At 39.5% G+C, this 20217-nt stretch overlaps 3 long non-coding RNA genes across 3 annotated transcripts; 1 reads left to right on the plus strand and 2 right to left on the minus strand.

Annotated features, from left to right (window-relative positions):
* Positions 1-1559: 1559 nt before the first annotated feature.
* LOC149268772 (uncharacterized) lies at positions 1560-2624 on the minus strand. Its single transcript, XR_016270451.1, has 2 exons — positions 2203-2624; positions 1560-2142 (listed from the first exon to the last, which is right to left on the minus strand). It is a non-coding gene; the product is annotated as an uncharacterized LOC149268772 (long non-coding RNA).
* LOC149268773 (uncharacterized) lies at positions 1824-3799 on the plus strand. Its single transcript, XR_016270450.1, has 2 exons — positions 1824-3039; positions 3097-3799. It is a non-coding gene; the product is annotated as an uncharacterized LOC149268773 (long non-coding RNA).
* Positions 3800-16617: 12818 nt separating this feature from the next.
* On the minus strand, positions 16618-18728 carry LOC149268774 (uncharacterized). The gene is made up of 2 exons (XR_016270396.1): positions 18031-18728; positions 16618-17944 (listed from the first exon to the last, which is right to left on the minus strand). It is a non-coding gene; the product is annotated as an uncharacterized LOC149268774 (long non-coding RNA).
* Positions 18729-20217: the final 1489 nt, after the last annotated feature.

Genomic DNA, 20217 nt, shown 5'->3' on the forward strand with positions numbered 1-20217 from the left:
CAAGTTTTTAGGCCCACCTGCAGCAGCTGGGCGCGTTTTGACACTTGTCATTTGTGGCGTGCGGCATGCGGCATGCGGCATGCGGCATGCAGCATGTGGCATGTAGCAAACATGTGCAACATGCGCCAGACAGTATGACGTCGCAGCGGAAACGCAGCACTTGTCAGCAGCAGCTGAAGCATCTGCATTAATCAGCCAACGCGCTGATTGATCAATGTGCCTCGCATGTGGGGCTGCCTCCTGCTTCACAGCCCCACAGTCCCACAGCCTCGCCTCGTCGATCCACAGCCAGCCAAATCCGCTGCCAAGCCCAGTCGACCATTAAAATGTTATCGCTTATTTATCGGTCGGCTGAGGCGCAGGCTTAGCAATCTCTCTCTCTCTCTCTCTCTCTCTCTCTCGTGGCGCAGCAGACCTTAGTCTGTTGGCGGTCCTCGTTGCTAATCCGCGTACGCATGCGACATGTGCCTGCAACATTGTTGACAAAGAGTGCAACAAAATGTTGCCAGCAACGTACAACAACTGCATGGAGGAAAACAAACATGCAACATTATTGCACAATTATTGCAGCTAATGCGTGTTCGCTTTTTATCCATTTGCAGCTCAATGCCCACGCACAGTGTTGCCAAAAGCATTCGCAAGCAAATTAAATATTGTACTAAACTTATAAAAAATTTGTTATAAATTTTAGTTTAAGTATTAAACTTCAGGTTTATATAACTCTAAAGAGTTTCTTAAATATAGACAAATAATTAAATGAGCTTACGGTTAAATACATCTGCATACAGATATTTGAGAGTTAATTTATTTATTCTTCTGTTGGGCAAATACAAAATATTTATATTCTAAACTAACTATACAATTATAATAATAGTAAAACAATAACAACTCAAAGAGTATTTTTACTTTAGGCAACAAATTTCAAACTGTCTATCAACTGATTCGAGTCCTTAATAGAGACCAGTTTTAGATCTTAAAATACGAGCCATAATATATTATGAAAATATTATCAAATATATTAAACTATAAATATAAATATAAAACTATCAATTGTGAAAATATTATAATAAAATTTATATAACTATAAATACATAAAAATAAAATAAAATTTAATATCCACATATAAAAAAAAAAAAAAACAAAAACAAAATCATTCTATATTTATTTAACTTCTTCAAATAAAACGGTTTATATAAAAGGCTTTTAGCTAGAATTTGTGTATAGCTTCGGTGAATTCAGGAAAAAGTCAAATATGTAAATGTAGTTAATTTCGACAATGTAATTCAAATATTGGCTATGCTATAGTTACAGATCTTAAGTTCTTAGATAGCGAATAGACGGTCAGTAGCAATCATGACTGTTGCTAATGATCAAGATACATATATAACATAACATATAATATATTACAACATTACATATTGCATATTACATTAATGTGTATTTTATATATAATATAATATATAATAAATATAGTATAATATATATTAATCTATATATTTTATGAATGGAGCAACTACTCACTATGCTCGTTCTATAGACACAATTGTAAACACAACTAGTTCAGCTTTTTATAAATAAATCATTTAATCTTTTTTTATTTTTTTCTAATGACTAAATTCCATCTTAAGCTGTAGCTAATGCACTTAAATAAAGTAATCAATTTATATAGATTATCGTATGAGAGCATTAGTTTAGTCTTTCAATCGAAAAATCCCCATAAATATAGGCTAATCTCTGTTATTTATAAAATCGAATTTGAAACTTGATCTTAATTTGATTTTATATTTCAATCTGCCTGTGAATTGTGTGTGTGTTGACAAAGAGCAGAGTCATTGTTGGAGCGTGTGCTAAATGGAATTGGTATCGGAGCGCATCTAATTTATTGATAAAGAGGCCATTCACTTGCCAGCCCATTTCCACTCAATCTGAGGCTAATCCATGCCATAACTATTTAAGTAGCTGGCCAAGCCCAAGCCCAAGCGCGGACGGAGAGACAGTCGGAGAGACTGAGAGGGTCAGAGTGAGTCGGCTGTGGTTGCTGGGCTCGCCGGGTTCGTCGGGCGCGTCCCTATCTGGGAGCTCAGCTGATTGGTGGGCTGTTGAATGCTAAGTTGACGCTTTGATCTTGTCTAGCGCGTAAATCTGGCGATGCGCTTTGAGATTAAATGCCATTTGTGTGGCAATGCGAATGCCGGCACTCACTCTGGCCACTCGGTCCGGAGCGTGCTCCATGCTTAACTCCCGCTCTTCCTCCAGATTGTGTGCACTTGGCAAATTAAGCGGACAGGCCAAGCAGCCAAGCAGCCAAGCAGGTAGACAAGCCGAGTTGGACTGGGCACCTGTTCATTAAACGGCTGGAAAATTATAGTTGAGCGAGTGCAGTAAACAAATGTAATCGACATCCTGTGCCACAAAGGATGCCGCCAGCCGCTGCATTGTGGCCAGCGGGTCTGCTGCATTCAACTGGCGTCTTCTGTTGTTGGGGGCGCCCAATTGAACCACATTCAGACAGGGCGAGTGAGGGAGAGAGAGGAAGAGACAGGGAGAGAGCAGAGCAAACAAACAGCGAAAACAAATAATAAACGCAACGAATTTTGATTTACCATGAAATTTAAATGAAGCAAGCGAAACGAAGCAGGGCAACAGCTTGAGACTTGAGACTTCACTTTGCGTTTTATTGTCAAGGCGCGCAAATATTGTCAAAAGACTTTGAAGTGGAAAGAACTCTCTGTTTGGTCCCCCGACCGACCGAGCGAGCGACCGAGCGACCAGTCGGGCCACATTTGCATCTCGCTGCAACGGAAGCGCCACAGATATGAAAAAAGATGCCGACAATGGGACAAGCACCAGGCATCGAGCACTGTGGAAAACTTGTCGCTGTCTGCGAGTGGCGAGTGTCCCCTGTCTGTCTGTCCGTCCCTCAGTTCCCTCGAGTCGAATGCAGTCCTGTTTTTGTTTGCGCCGGCGCTTCAAGTGTCCCTTTTGGCATGCGGGCAGGTGGTGCGGGGAGTGCGGGGAGTGCGCTTGCCCACTTGTTTGGTTTTATAAATATCTAAGTATATGTTTTTTTCTTTCTTTATGTATTTCTGTTTTCAGTTTATTTAGGACCTGGACTCGAGACGACATCGACATCGACGACGACGACGACATCGACGACACTCAAGTGCCAGGCAATCAACAACAAATTATGAGTGCTACAATTTGCCCAGCTAGATACGGTAATGGATCGTCGACTTATCGCCACGTTCACAGCCCAAGCGAAGCGCACTCACTTCGTATTCGGCTTGGCTGGCATTGAACTTTCGCCGGGGCAATCGCAGAGAATAGCAGACAATGTCGACACTCTACTGACCCACTTGGGCAGGTCTAGAGAGCAGGCCCAACATAATCATAAGTAAAAATCCTCTAACGATTACACCAGTTAACAAACATTTGCAGACTTAACGAGAATTTATGAGAAAATTTTGGTATATTTTTTATATGAAATATTTCTAAATCTTAAAATTAGTAGGTAAATTATAATGAGAATTTAATTTTATATATTATATTAATAACTCAAGTTTATATAAATTAATTAATTATTAATAATTTAATTTGATATAAAAAGAGTAATTTTTTGCTATGATTTTAAATTATGAATTATATATATAACATTATTTTAATATTATTATTAGACAAATTACTATAGATTAATATCTTTGTATATGTTTATCAATCAATTTAATTTACCTTAAAAATATTATTTTTATTAATATTAAGTTCACACAATATTCTCGAAAATATATTTTAAAAATTTGTATATTTGTCTTGATGTTCTATATCGTATTAAATATATTTTATAGTGATACAACAATAGCCCCGCAATTATATAGTAATGTTCATGATATTATATATATATTTTTTGGTTGCCAACATATCAATATTAATCGTTATTTTTGATAAATTTGTTTATTTTCTATTATTTATATTGTATAAAAAATTTTGTTGCTGAATTTGTATAAGAGGATAAGAAAAATATATTTTCATGTATTTATTTATTTTATTTTCATTTATTATTATTATTTTTTATTATATTCTTATTTAGTATTTTATTTGTTTTAAAGAAATATTTTGAAACTAAACACAAATATTATATATTTTTAATATATGTACATTTATTAAATTGTTTCGGATTTTGCTCCAAATAAATGAAATCGTTTGTTCACCAGTCAATGTCGACGTGGCGGGCAAATCGCATTTATATAGATTTTCCTCTTAGTGAGTTTGGAAAATGTAGTTGCCGAGTGTAATTGACTTGAAAGCAAACAATTTATGATGACCTAAGCCAAACAAAGGCAGCGAATACCCAGAAAAGGGTGCGGTAATCAAAGGAATTGGCCAACAGATTGAGCCAAACGGATAACGGCCCAGTCAGCGCGCCAAGAACTAAAAACTGATGACGTTGTTATTGTTGCTGTTGTTGTTGTTGTTGGCCAATGATGATGCTGATGCTGATGCTGATAATGTACTCGATGAACGATAGAGCACGCCGAGTGCAGTGGAAGTGGATGTGGATGTGGATGTGGAACTGGATGAGGAGGGGGCAGCAGTCAGTGCTAAAACCCACGCAAAACTAATGTGAAAGTCAGAGAGGGGCAGAGAGAGAGAGTGGGTGAGAGGGAGACAGTGCTAGGCGGAATGATGACTGGCGCGAGCTGCAATGTTGACCTTTGAAGCGAGTCTCGGCAAACATCTTTATGCTGACTCGAGAGCAATAAATAGCAGCAAAGAATTCAAGTGGAAAAGCATTGCAAATAAATACGAAATATCTAGTGGATAAATATTATTTGTGGCGATAACTATGAGCAGATACTAGGCCAGCCGAGGCACAGCTAGGCTCGGCCAGGCCAGGCCAGGCCAGGCCAGGCTAGGCCAGAGCAGAAACAAAGGCCATGGCATAGCTGGTTCGCTCAACTGGGTCAGCAAGTCAAGGACCCAGTTAAAGAGCGCCCCAGGGAATCGCACACCCAGCTCATCTCTGCATATTTTCCATTTATGGCACTCGGAACTCCAATTCCAGCTCCAACTCCAACTTCAACTTCAACTCTAGTTCGAACTGGAACTCGAATTATGGACAGTAGCAAATAAGTGCATAAATGTTGGCTCGACTACGCATCTAACTGCAAATCAATGTGGGGATGACTTGGCGTTTCGGACTCTAGCGAGGTAGTTGACTTATCGACAAGGCAGCTACAGTCCTATCATGACTCGTTCATGTCGAGAACTTTTAGCTAGCTGTTGCCTCTGCCTCTGCCTGTGCTGCTGCCTCTGCCTCTGCGTAGTTTCAGCTGACTCACTTATGTAATAACAAAATTGGCATAAACATATGTATTAGAGCGTCGCGACGACAGTGCAACAAATGGCAAGCTCCCTCGTCCCTCGACCCGGCTCCTGCTCTAAGCCAGATTTTGCCTGCGCTCGTACTGGAACATTTCCGAGAAGTGCCTTGTCACCAAGGGTTAAAAGCACAGTAAAAACATATTCAAGCTTTTAGTTGAGGCAGTTTTAATAGAGCCAACACAAAGTTAGCTGAGTTTTTAGTTGAGCAAAAGTTTTTACATTTTGTATGGAAAGAAATGGAAGTTGTCAAGTCGACTTAATAATATCATTAATATCTAATAGAAAAATATAATAGTAATATATTTGTGAACTATGAACTATAAAATATATATAATGTATAAATATAATAAACAGTTAATAGTAAGTTGATTAAAAAAAATAATAAAACAATAAAAATAAATAATAACACAACCATCTAAATGTCTGTCTAATATATATTTATGTATATAATTATATATTATATATGCTATATTTATTTTATTATTATATAAGCGAACTCTATACTCTGTTTTGAGTGAATATTTGTAAAGATTCTGAATAATTTTTAACATTGTTCGAAATCTGTAAAAGAAATTTCATAATTAATCGATTAAGAAAATTATGACGAAACGAAATTGATGGGATTTCCGCTTACATAATTTGTTAGAAGAGTTATTTATGTTATAATATTATATATAAGTATATCAGATTTAATTCTGCTATTAATATAATTTATAAGATTTCTCATTTATCTATATATTGTTACACAATAATATGAATTATTCAGGGAATCTGGGAATCTCGTCTTGGGCAGGGAATTTATATCACAGTTTTATTCCAATTTTGATACAATATTCGCACTTAGATTTGCAGGAATGCAGCAAAATGTAGCTGCCTTGCCAAAAATTTGAAAGCAGACCCTCGCGAAGATATTCAGAATATCAAAGAGGCATATTTAAGCATATAGTCAGGGGTTTATAACATGATTTTCCATAATGACAAGGCAAGGCAAGGATCTAGGAGGATATGTTGAAACACTTTTCAATCATTTGCTTTTTCGCTTAGCTCATTATCCCTGTCTTTGTTCTGTCTTTCATTCTGCTCTTGGTATTCGCTTCTTACGCATGTACATCTCACGTTTCACTATTCTCATTACACACACATATATCGCTTTTCAGACACTTATCCCTCACTACTCACAGTTTCAAATTAGAAGATGCCCCTCAATCCTGAGCGCTAAGCGCTGAGCGCTCCGAGTTCCAGCTGTGCGCCGAGAGCCTTGACAGCTCTTGCAGCCATATCTTTGGCTATCGAATGGCCGAACTATTAAGTCCACATTAATTACGTGTGTCTTACAGCTCTATGTAGGAGAGCGATACACTAATACCACGCCATGGCCGAGACAGCGAACCGGGCTAATCAGCTCTAATGCCGCCCAGCGCCCAATTCGCTTGTCAAAAGTTTTCAATGCATTGTTTGGATGGACATCGCTGAGACCACACTGCAGAGCATGGAGTACGGAGAGCTTAAGCATTGGCCAGCTAATAACCGCCAGGCGAGGAGATGTGGCCAGCGGCAACGAGAGGGAGGGGGAGCTGCTGCGTAGCGCCACTTACGTGAAGACGCTGTGCGTCAGAGTCCACGCTGGAAGCAGTCAGCGGCGCTCCTTCTCCATCGGCGTCTTGGGCTCTGCTTGTTAGCTGTCAAACTCGAAAATTTGCAATGACAGCAAACATTGGAGCCAGAGCCAGATAAGCAGCGGCGAAATGAACACAAACTAAAAACTCATTGTCAGGCGCTGTCTGCGGCAACGAGGAGCCCAGCCAAGCCAAGCCAAGGCATGGCAAGGCTAGCAGGAGGCAGCGGCAACCCGATCCGCATTGGGGGTGCGTTGCTGCATAATAAACTCAGCTGCAGCGCAACGTTGCCACAGCAGAGGGGCCTCCCTCTCTCTCTCTCTCACTCGCTCACTCACCATCTCTGAGGCAGGGTCAGAACCAGGCTGGAACAATAGGGCGCCAGTTAGTTGTTGCTGCGACTGCGACTGCAACTGCGGCTGCTGCGTGGCCCGTGGCCCGTGGCCAGTTTGGCGGCAACTGCCGCAGCGCAAAGAAACAATAAACACACGAAAATAATGTAATGAGTGGCAGCAATGGGACAAGTGCAGCTTAGGCCGTACAGTACGACGACAGTGGAGCGAAATGCTGAAGGTTTGTATAAAAAAATTTGACGAACTTTGAAAAGAATTAAAAGAGATCGAATTTTAAATAATGTGAAATGTTAATGAAGATCTTCCAATTCCATTTAGTGCTCTGATGAGAGAGTTGAGTATTCATATCCAATTATGATAGGGAAAGAACTATATTGGCCATATAGGCGTGGCAGACCCCATAGAGCATATATATATTCTTGATCAGGATGACGAGCTGTGTTGATCTAGCCGTTTTCGTCTATCCATCCTTATGATTGTCCGTCCGTAGAAACTTCAAATTTAAAAAATTAACTCGTGGGTCTAACAAATTGTTAAGATTTTCGCCCAGGAGCATGACAAATCGAACCATATATTTTTTGGTGTCTCTTAAGCCCTATTATTATTTGAATCACAGAGAGTAGGAATTCGGTAAGTAAAAGGACTAAATAACTGATGAACTTCCCAATCGATTTGACAAATATCATATCAATAAATCTCCATTAGGGGAGTGTAAGATCGGAAAGGTCTGTATATTGAAATCTTTAGGACTGTAAATAATAATTTCTTATTTATCTGATTTTCGGAGGGCATTGTACTCTGTGCGCGTATTTATCAATATAATTGATTTATATTCACATTTGAATTGGTTCAAATGGTTTTGGAAGATTTCAATATGTATATTTGCTTAATTCTGATTAAAAACGTCTGAAAAATTACAAGATTCTAGCTCAGATAGGTTTGGGATTCAAATATATGTATATTTGGATTATTAACAAGTCTATCTATCGATGGCTAATCAAAATCGTGGCAACGTTTCGACCATTGCAATTCATTGGTATAAAATAACTCCTTATCATTAATGTGTGATCGATAATTATCGATTATTTGAGAAAATAGAGTAATACATTTCAGTTTGTTGTTTGACTTCAATTTATGTGTTTGGTGGAACAACTAATGCAAGTCTAATCTATAAATAAATTTTTGAGTTGGGTGATAATGATAATGATACTCAGAAATGGCTTCAATGGATGTTTGGGATCATGCAGGTGGAGCATTAAAATTGAATTGCTTGACCAATACATATTACATCATTCAATTCATTTACTATACTCTAACTATAGTCTATATCGATATTTAGCATTTAAGTCCTTCTGGTACTGCCTTCTGCCGATTCACATTTCCCACTTAGGCAAATTCTCTACACATGAGCAGGTCAGCGATTCCACTGTCCAGGACAACCTGATGGCCAGTCCATAGTTTTGGTTAAGCTGCGGGCCCTGCAATATAGTAAAGAGCATATTAAATTCATTTTAAAGCTTGCACCGTGAGAAACTTGGCGAGTGGGCGGCGACGCAGGGCTCTGAGTGGGGCAGCTGGAGCGCAGGGAACTGCCACATGGCATCCATAATTGATGCGCCCTGCATTACTAGACAAAAACTTGGTGCCACAGAGCGAGGGCAGAGAGGAGGCAAAATAAACTCGACGAGTGCCATCAAAGGGCTCTGCCCCTCACTTACGGCTCGCCCCTCTGCCGGCTGCCCCTCTGCTGCCCGCAGCTGTGAATGTGGCACATGCAACTGCAACAATCATCGACGCTGCAGCATCCAGCGGCAGCTTATGCCCCGCTGCCTTTCCTTCTTATTAATTAAGAATTATTTTAATTAACGTAATAAATTTGCGGCCCGGCAAAAAAAGTAAACGAGAGAGAAGAAGCAGAGGAAAGCGCGGAAGGCTTGCAAACAAAATGCTCGCTCGTATACATTTTGTTTTTGCGCTTCAATACTTTGGGGCCAGGTTCGCGACTTTGGACTTGGACTTGAAGCTGGCGCTGGAGCTGAGGCTGGAGTCGAGACTGGAGTCGACGCTGAGGCTGAGGCTGGTTGCATGTGCCGCAGCCCCGAAAAAATGTGCGAAAATTTATGTTGCATGCGATTTTGGTGACTTGTTTGCAACTTGTTTGCCATGTTGCGATCGCAGAGCTGGCGAGCGGCTGCTGCGTCCGGGCAAGTGGGTCATCAGCAGGCAGGCCCCACTGTGGCTTGCCGAATTTCAATTAAATGCACATAAATTTAAAATTAGTAATAACTACGGGGACGTGGACAAAACGTTGCCAGGCACGCAAAGCAACGCGAACGGCTCCGATGACGCAGCTGTCGCCCGCATTGCGCAGCGGACGTGACCCGTTGCCCAGCCAGCGCACACACACACGCGCACACAGGCATGCACACACCTGTCGAGAGGCTCAACTCGCATCCAGTTGAAAAATCTGTGTGCCTATTAATTAGCCAAACTTCAACACCTGCTGTGCAGAAGTTAGTTAGCTTGACGAGGCAGAGGGCTGACGCCAGCACAACATTGTGCTCCACTCGACTGGACGAGCTGCCAGCCCTTGGCACTTCCCGTTTTTGGGGCTGTGAATTGGAAAATAATTGTGCGACGGCCATTAAATTACAATGCCCCATGGACACTATTAGAGGAGAGACCGAGTTATTTTGGGACACCAACAGCAGGAGCAGGGGCAGGAGCTGGAGCAGGGGCAGCAGCAGGTGCCGAGCCACATTGGCCACGTCTCGGCAATTATAGCATTATAAATAAACAAAGACGAAATAGTTATTAACTAATAACCGCCACGCGCTCTGCCCGTGCTGGGCTGGCCTGGGCTGGGCTGTTCTTGATAAACTACATAAAACATTTATGGCTTGGCCACCTGGCGACAGGGTTCGAATGTCAAGGCTGCGACTAGGGAACGAATCAATGAATTTCATTTCAACAACAAAACCTAATTGCTCGCAATTCGAGCAGCTGTTGCTGCGGCTATAAATATCTCAGCTTCGCCTTTCCCTTTGACAGTATTTTGATATGAAAGTGTAGAAATCATTAGACAAAATTCTCAATTTCAAATATGGGCATAGAGTAATAATAATATTTATAATAATTTATGATTTATGAAAACGAATCAATGAACTTTTAATAAATAAGCCCTAATTACTGCTAAGTCGAGCAGCTATTGCGGCTGCTATAAATATATCAGACTCCCTTACTCTTTAGCTGTCTACCGATATGAAATTATAGAAGTCATTAATCAAGGTTAATTGTCAATCTAAAATTTGGATAAAGAGTAATAATAATAAAGATCGTAATTTATTAATATTAAATTATATTAAGACTTCAAATTTGGGTATATGATAATAATAATAAAGTTTATATAATAATTTATATTTTGAAATTGATATAATAATTAAATAAAATAATATACCTCATATAAGAAAAAATATGATAATAATAATATCTAATAATTAGTGTTTAAAATTATCAGAATGTTAGTACCTCTTGAGAGACCCAAGATTTATATTGCACACAAATTTTCTCATTTGAGCATCCCATCTTTTATCCAAGCGGCACGGAGCGCAAGGCGTTCGCCGTGAGTAATAAGAGGATGCATTGATTGATTCGCCTTCTCTGAGTAATTTAGAGGAGCACATGGCCACCTATAAGGGCATCGATCCGTGCTTATGTCCCAACTACAAAGTCAGCTATTTCCTTCACACTATTTCCATATCTTATGGATAGTGACAATTTGGTGAGCTTACATTCTCATCCTCTACTTTTGCAGCTGAACCCGATTTCCTTCATCGCTGGCTCACGAAATGCAGCTCTAAATCTCAAATTTCCAGAGCTCTATTCATCCGCTGACGAAACACAACGATCCTGCCTTCCCGCTCTCACTGAGCAATAGACAAGAGTGCGTTAGTCTTCTCCTCTTTCTCTCTCTCTCTCACACACACACCTTTAAGAATTAGTGAATATAATCCAAAACTGAGATGCGAAAAGGCACTCACATCAACTTAACATGCCCTCAGTCACATACTAATAATCATGTTCAAAAATTGAACAGAAATAGGAAACTTACAAAACAGACTTCACCGTCAGATCTATAGTATAAAATTATAATAGAAATACCACCTATACATATATATACATACATATACATATACATATATAAATCTATGAATAAATCTTCATTTAATTATTTAATTATTACATATCAACAGTTGAAAGTGACTAATTTATTTTATAGATAAGAATTGAGGAATTAAATACTAATATATAATATATATATAATATATAAATACTAATATATAATATATATAATAATAAATATATAATCAATAAATCAAATTGTCATTTGCTTGAACTCGCCCTGCCGAAATCTTAACGTTCTAACAGACAAAAGATTTTTTTGCCTCTGTTCAATTTTCACTGCAAAAATCGTTACCAAATCGTGCAAGATATTTATTTATTAAAAAAATTAATCTTCATACTTCATTTATTTATTTGTTAACACTGTTCTACACACTATTTTCTTTACTTGAATTTTGTTGTTGTAAAACTTCGTTGGAATAAAATAATTTAATTAACTGTAATTTTATACATATATATTTTGCTGTTTCGTTGCTGGCTTAAATTTGCATTTGCAGATTCTTTTCGATTTTACATTTATATTTTACAAATTAGAAATATTCAAAAATATATGTTGTAAAATTTATATTTAAATGAGAAATGTCTAATCCAAAACTAATATATTCTCTATATACTAATTTTGCTCCTCAAATAATGATAATTTGACAAACATTAGTATTACTATATGCTACATCTTAATTTTGATATCACCATCTATACTTCTCCCTCTTCCATTCTTAGGTTTCTAGTGTTTCGCTCATTTATCAGAATTTACATAATCCCCTTTTCATATGCCATTCAGCACCAGCTTTACTTCTTTATTAGCGAATTCCTCTAGTTGTGGCTCCACTTCACGCGCCCCACCTCGGCTCCAGCTATGCCCATAACTGGCATTGCTCGATTCGCTCGAGCCGTCACACATTCGGCGTTGCTTAGCCTTGACGTTGTTGATGGGGATTTGAGCTGCGTATTAGGTGGCATTCAACGTAATCGAACTAATCAATTTGCGTGAATAAACTGCAGCAGGTTCGTTATCAGGTGGGGCGGGTGGGCCGGCAGTGGGTCGGCGGTGGGCCGGTGGGCAGGTGGCACGTGCCGCGTGCCACATTGTTGCACACTGGCGCCCCCAAGCGACATAAATCTTTATTTACAAAAGTGTAAACAAAAATTACTCATTCACGCGCATTTAAAAGAGAGACGCCAAGCGAAAGCCGAAGAGAAAGCTGGGCGGAAGGGAGCGGGCGTGGCAGAAGCGTGAAAAAGGCTGAAATGCGAAAAATCAACGACTTCGGCAGGGGAACAATGGGAATGGCAGTGCGAATGGGGGATTGGGGCTGCTGGGCTCCAAATGTGTGTATTAGCATGTGTGTGTGCGCAGAGGGGTGCTGGAGGGAGGAGGAAGCACTAAAAACCCCGTAACACAGCCCCCAACGCGCACGCTAATGGCTCTCCAGTGTGTTTGACGTCGATGCGCGGCGAGCAGAGAAACTGTTCGGAGTTCGCTGTTCTCCGAGTCTCGGTCCCCGGTTGGGTTGAAAAGTCAACGATTGCCGCGTTGCGGAAATTAACGGAAAATCAGCAGAGCAGGCGAAAAGGCAGCTGCCTGTTAACAGCAGCAGGAGCAGCAGCAGGAGCAGCAGTAGCAGCAGCAGGAGCAGCAGCAGGAGCAGGAGCAGCAGCAAATGCCCAGGATGCTTGATTTAATGTACAAAACTTTTTGATGTTTTCTGAATGAGACAGAGACGAGGCGTAGGCAGCAGCCGCAGCAGGAGTTGGCGACGTAGGCAGCGGCTGCGGCTGCGGCTGCGACTGAGTCGAAGTTGGAGTACAAGTTGAAGCTGGCAGGGGCCGTGTCTCTCTCTCTCTCTCTCTTTCTCTTTGTTGAAGCTTATCAGTATGGCAGACATTTTGCTTATTTAAAAGTAATTATGGGCAACCCGAGCACCTACGACGCGTCGTCTCCGTGTCAGCTGGAGCGGACCTCGAGCCCCGCTGGAGCTCCGTAATGCTCTGTCCTGACGCACTGCCTCATCCCACGGCTGTCAGCTCATTCAAGCAGAATGCGGCAAATCACGCACCCAACTTTTTGAGCTGCCTTTCGGGTCGTCGAGGTGTACGCCGTATGCGCCCACACACACACACACACACACACACACACATACACACAGACATACATATACATATTCCGTATAAATGTATACAAATTATGCGTATTTATCAGGAAAATTCAATGAACTGTAAATGGTGTGGAAGTTGTTCATGTGAGGCAAATGCGTGTGCGTGTGTGTGTGAGTGTGTGTGTAAAGGTGTTTTGCTCCACGACCCATTGTTGTTCTGCGGTTGTCTGTTACAACATTAAGCCAAGGGGTCGGCCTGAGAAAGCGCACAGGTGTGTGTCAAAAGGCATGCGAAATGGGCGTCAGCGGCAGGAGGTGGAGCGGGGGCTGGGGTGCAGGCAAGTGACAGTGGGTGTGGCAGCAAGCCCAAGCAATTCATTCAAACAGAGGGGCAGGGGCAGCGGCAGGAGCTGCTAAATAATGAACAGACGGCTGGCATCGGGACATAGAACGACTTTTATGTGTTTGTATATTGGGTTTATATTATAGTTTAGCTGCCATACAAAACATTAATTAAGCCAAAGGGGAAAGGGCAGCTGTAATAAAGAGAAAGCCTCAGCAGGAGCTCGACCTGAACTGAGCTGAGCAAAGAACTGGAAATATTGATGAAAGTATCAGCAATGCAAAGTCAGAAGTGAAGATACTGGTAAATGGTGTTGAAATAGAAATGTAAATGTAAATATAAATGTATAATGTATTTATTTGTATATACATACTTAGCATATGTATATCAATAATGATTTGAGTTACAAAGAACTTAAAGAAATAGAGGGAAATGTTTAGGTATTAAATTTAGATACAGTTGAATCCGGCTACGGTTATAGCGCCTTCCGGGTATAACGACGGTCACTTGAGTGTCGTTATAACCGAATTCTATTGTACATACAAAGAAGAATATTTAGGGCAGTCAGAGTCAGCTTTTTAATTGCATATTTTTCTCTCATATTTCCTTAATAATATATCGACATCTATCTCTCTTCCTCTCTCTCTCTCAATATTCAATTAGAAATATTCTACAATTCGTGGCAGCAAAACTTTATCAAAAAGCAAAACATTCACAACTTTTAAGCTTTTGTTTAAGCCCGCAACATTTCTTATGAAAATGTTCTCTGTATTTAAAATATATGAAATTTGGTTTCAGTCCTCATATTTTCCAACAAAGTAATTCGAGTTCTAAAATCTAGCGTCTTGGATCATTAAAACTTTGGCTAAGCAACACTGCATTTGCCAACTGCTGTCGGGGAGGGGGGCCGAGGCAGAGCAGCGTTTGCCACTTGGCAGCCGAGTGAAAAACTTTTCATTTTCCAACAACGGCTGCACTCGCAATGCGAACGGAGAATCCAGTCGGATGCGAAGGAGTGCAGAGGTGGGTGGGAGCGATTGGAGGCTTCTAGGCAAGTGTAAAAGAAATAAACGGACTTAAAATAGGAAAAGTCAACATGAGCTGTGCGCTGTGTCCTGGGACAGGACGTCGCTGCCTTGCCGTGCCTGGGTCGGCCAGAGGGACTAACTTATTTTATTTGCAGCACAAGCCAAAAGGCTGGGCAATGTCCTCTGGACAGGCCAGGGACTAAGTGCAAACACAAAGATGAGATTTCTTGACATCGCACTGCGCCCGCCCTCGCTCCAGGAGCAACTTCTTCTGGGGGCGTGGCGGAGCGGGGCTCACAGGAGCGTAACGGCGCTCAAAATGACTGACACGGCTTGCTGGTCACATGGTCAAGAGCGTGCAGCGAGCCATGGCTAGAAAGAGCACACACCCAAACACCAAACACACTCACACACACACACACACACACGCAGACAATGCGAAATGAAATTCCGTCGTAGAACATTTTGTATCTGGCTTAGTTGTTTTAAACTTTATTGTTTACGCTTGTGATCAGCGTGGCGACCATTTTGTTGACTGCTGCCATTGATGCTGCCTGCTAGGCTGCCTCTGCTTCTTCTTCTTCAGCTTCTTCTTCGTGCTCTGCTCCTTCACACTTTGACCCATTGTGCGGCTCTAAAACATAAACGGAAGCGATTTATGGCGCAAACACAATGAACGAGTCAGCAACAACAACAACGACAACAACAATAACAACAGCAACAGCAAACAAACAACACACAAGAAAATGACGCACAACAAAGGACGCGGATACGGTCAGAGCAACAATTTGTGTAGTGTTGACCATCAGCATCAGTCTGCTCCTGCTCCTGGCCTCTGCGCCCCGCTGTCCTGCTGTCCCTTTGCCCCACTGTCCCTACTGGCATTCGCGTTATCCTGGCAGCTCATAAAAAGCACAAACAAACGGACGTCAGCTCAGATTTTAGTTTGGGCAGGAGGCTCTGGTCAGTTCAAGACTTGCGACAGATTTGGCGAGAAGCGTAAAAACAAAATGGCTAAGAATCTGTTTTCAACATACATCAACATATATAATTATATTTATAATTTGGTATATACATATATACAAATATTTAGCTATGGATTTTAGGTGACTTCCGGCAGTTATTGTCCACCAAAACTAAATAAATTAAAAATAAATGTAAACAATGTATAGGTATTATTTAAATTAAACAAATTAATATTAGGAAAATAATAAATATTTTTTAATATTTTGCTTTATTAATTATTTATATGTTATCTCGAGTTTATATTATTTTAATTTAAAAATTTAAATATAATAAGTTAAAATGTTTCCTTTAAATATTTTTAATTAACTATTTTAATTTAATTAGTTATTGTAGCCCCGGTATTTTGGTTTAAGATTATTATACCTGCAGCTTGTAGATTTATTTTTTATTTTATTCTTTTATTTATTTAAAAATATGAGTCAAATTTTTATTATTACTAATTTATTATTTAATGAGTGAATTTTATGTGGTATACGAATTTATTATTATTAATACATGTAATTTATTTTATAAATTGCTAAAAAAAAAAAAAACCTTTACAATATAATACTCATTAAATAAGTATTTAATATTATTTTTTATTTTGTTTCTTAATTTATGAAGTACTAGCAGTCCCAGCAAGCGTTGCATTGCCCTACCCTTATTTCTAGGTAAAAAATGATTAAAAGGTATGTTGTTCAGGTTGGGATACACTCTAATTAATTTATTAATCAGATTTTATTCAAGCACCTTGTGGTAAACGACATTCTTCGTTTTTTGGTCGGGTGCAAGAACAAATAATGCGGATCGTTTGCCAACACGTGAGCATGCCACGTACAATTGACCATGAGAAAAACACGCATTTTCTAGATTGAGGCCACAAATAGTCAAAGATTGGCCCTGTGACTTGTTGATCGTCATGGCGAAGGCAAGACGAAGCGGGAATTGAATTCGTTTAAATTCAAAGGGCATATCTGTTGAGCTCATCGGAATCCTAGGAATAAGAACTTCCTCATCTTTAAATTTTCCTTTGAGTATCAACGCGTGAATCACATTGCTCATCAGTTTTCTTATCACCAAACGCGTTCCATTGCACAGTTTTGGTTGGTTTAAATTTCTAAGCATGCAAATCATGGAGAATTGCTCTTTTCATAGCTGTGTTCATTTCTTGACGCCGGTCAAGTTGTTCTTCCATATTGCCCATGAAGTATATTTGCAAGAATTTTTGCTGTGCATCTTCAATAGGTTGCAATGATCCAATGCGATGGCAAATCTGGCCTTGAATCTTTAAATTCAAAGCCATAGTTATTATAGTTATATTTACAAACACTATTTACAGAAATCTAACAAACTACATTATTCAAAATTTTTTTTTGGCAGTCATAGAAAATAAAATTTTTAACGTAAATTACCTTAAATATCCGTCTCCAATATTTTCCGCCCCAAATTATGTCATTTGGAAACAGGCATTGTATTTTTGAGTGTTCGCTAGAAAATGTCGTGATTCTAGTGTTTCGCCATAAAGCAGGGAACGCAATGGCTATGGTGACCGCTAATGGCAATGTCACTTTACCACTAAGGCAGCACAAACCGGGCGTTTCACCAGCAAACTTCAATGCGCCACAATGCTAGCAAACAACGTCCATTGGACCAATGCAAACTAAACGATTCAAGCTGTAATCAATGGTGCAATCATATCGAAACGCTGCTCGATTCAAATCAATCCTTGAACCATTTCTTATTGCCATTTCACGGGCTGCCTCTCTTTGAGAAGCACGAATTAAGGCCCTTCTTCCCTGGGTACTAACGCGGAGCCTTTCTCGGGCGATTTCTCGCTCTTCGTCAGATAATTGACTCGCGCTATTCCGTTGCCTAATTGCATTATGGGTCCGCCGGGAAAGATTAGATCTTCTAGGACGCGGCATTTTTATTAATAGTAATACTGCCCTCGCACAAAACCATATAAAACAATCGAGAAATATAAATATAAATAATTTACACAAATTTATGTTTGAGACAAACAAATACCTGAACTTTCGAGATATTTAGCTTTTGTAAAAGTCCAAAAATACAATTTTTAATAATTAACTTTTTTTTTTTTAATTTCGAATTTTGAATTTTGAATTTTTTATTTATTTTTGATTGTTAGGTTTTAATCTTTTGATTTTTTTTTTTTAATTTTTGCAGATTTTTGATTTGAAATATTTATAAAGTTTAAAAGTCCGAAAATATAAAAAGCCAAAAATACACTTTTTAATAATTACCTTTTTTTTTTAATTTCGAATTTTTAATTTTTTATTTATTTTTTGAACAGTCAGGTTTTAATCTTTTGATTTTTTGCAGATTTTTGATTTGAAATATTTTTCCTTTTGATTTGAAATTTTTTTTTTTTTTTTTTTTTTTTTTTTTTTTTTTTTTTGAATAGTCAGGTCTGCTCGAGGTCAGGAGACCGTAGACTGACTGACTACATTTGTTTATTTACTTCTACACTATTGTCAAAACTGTCACTGTTACCAAGCCTACTGGGTATAAAAAAAATTTGAACATTTGGGGAAAAAACCGCGTTTTTCAAGTATTCGGCAAATTTTTTCAGTATTTTTAAGACCCTATACTAAACTCGTTGCGGAGACAAATCCAACAAATCAAAAACCATGAAAATTGGTTCAGCCCAAATCAAGTTATAAGCAGTCTTCACTTTTACACAACTTTCTTTTATATATATAGATTTTAATATGTTATAAGAAATTTATTATTATTATTATATACAATATATTTTGTTAAGCCTTAAAAGATCTAAGAAATGGCCAATTAAATAATTTTTAATATTATATATCCAATTTACTCATTAAACTTGATTTTATTATTTCATACTTATTATTTCACGGATTCATTTAAATTATTGTAAGAAAGATACAACTGAACTTTGGCTATAAAAAGGCTAAATTGTCAGCACTATGCGCATTGGATCCTGGCGCTTCGCATTGTTCGCTGGCCGCAACTAAAGTGCTTGTCACTGGTCACGGCCCGGAAGTATCTTTATTTTAGCTGTGTTTGCACTCGCGCTCACACACACTCTCTCACACACACACACTGGCATACAGCAAGTGTTATTATCCTGCTTAGCCATAATACGTTGTTAAAATGTTGAGTCTGTCATTTATTTTGCCCGCACTAAAAATCACAAGAAATTGAAAAAAAGTAGAAGAGGAGCAGACTAAAATGCCCGAAGACTTGGGACAGATAAATGCCAGGAGAGCTTAGGGGCAGTTACACAAGGGCAATCGGTGTGTAGGGGGGGAGGGGGCAGGGTGGGCCCTGTGGGAATTGTTGACAGGCGCGTGGCCATTTTGTATTTCGACTTTATTAACTTTTCAGCTGAGCCGAAAGAAGGAAAACAAGGCAACGCCTTTGATTTGCGGCCATTTTGTCTTCCGTTTCCGCTCTTTGCATATTTCCGCTTGCTGTTGTTGTCGTTATTTTTATTATTGCTACCTGAGGGGCAGCGGCAGCAGCAACAACAATCAAGCGTTGTTTTCAGGTTCGCTGCGTTTAGGTTCTTAACAATTAGGTTCATTAAATTTCAATTAATTTGATTAATTGAAGCAGAAATATGCGTTTCATTTGATTTGTTTTTATAGGCGCCATGCCGCCCTCTGCTCCCGCCTCAGCTTCCTCTCTCTCTCTTTCTCAGTCAGGTTGAGAATTCTCTTTCACTCTTTCATTTCAGTTTCTCTCGCTCTCTCTCTCCCTCTCGAGCTGTCTCTTGGCTACCTTTCTTTTGTTGTATGCTTCAATTGCAATTAATTACGGCAGCCAAACCACAATTAAAATTAATTTGCCTGTCTCTCTCTAAAAAAAAAAAAAAAAAAAAAAAAAAATCAGAGGAGCGAAAAAAAGTGCTGGCAAAATAAAGAAAATTCAAGCAAAACGCATGCCGGAAGCAGCGTCCAAGTCCTTTGCATTCGCATCCGCATCCGCAGGCGCGCATCCGCCACATCCGCACGAGTTGGGCAATAAAAATTCTCGACGTAATTAAAATCAAAGGATTTCGCGTTTAACAATTTATGTGCGCTATAATTTTTGGGGCGACGCAGACAACGCTCGTAAATTTGAAAGCCCGCCAAGCCCCCCACCCCTTCCCTCCCCCACGCAACGACCTAGAGGCCCCCATACCCAACTGCCCCCGGCGACTGGCAAAAACGCTTTATGGCCGTT

Source organism: Drosophila arizonae, chromosome 5 (genome assembly GCF_054131065.1).
Source record: "Drosophila arizonae isolate 15081-1271.41 chromosome 5, UAZ_ARI_1.0, whole genome shotgun sequence".
NCBI classification, from domain to species: domain Eukaryota; kingdom Metazoa; phylum Arthropoda; class Insecta; order Diptera; family Drosophilidae; genus Drosophila; species Drosophila arizonae.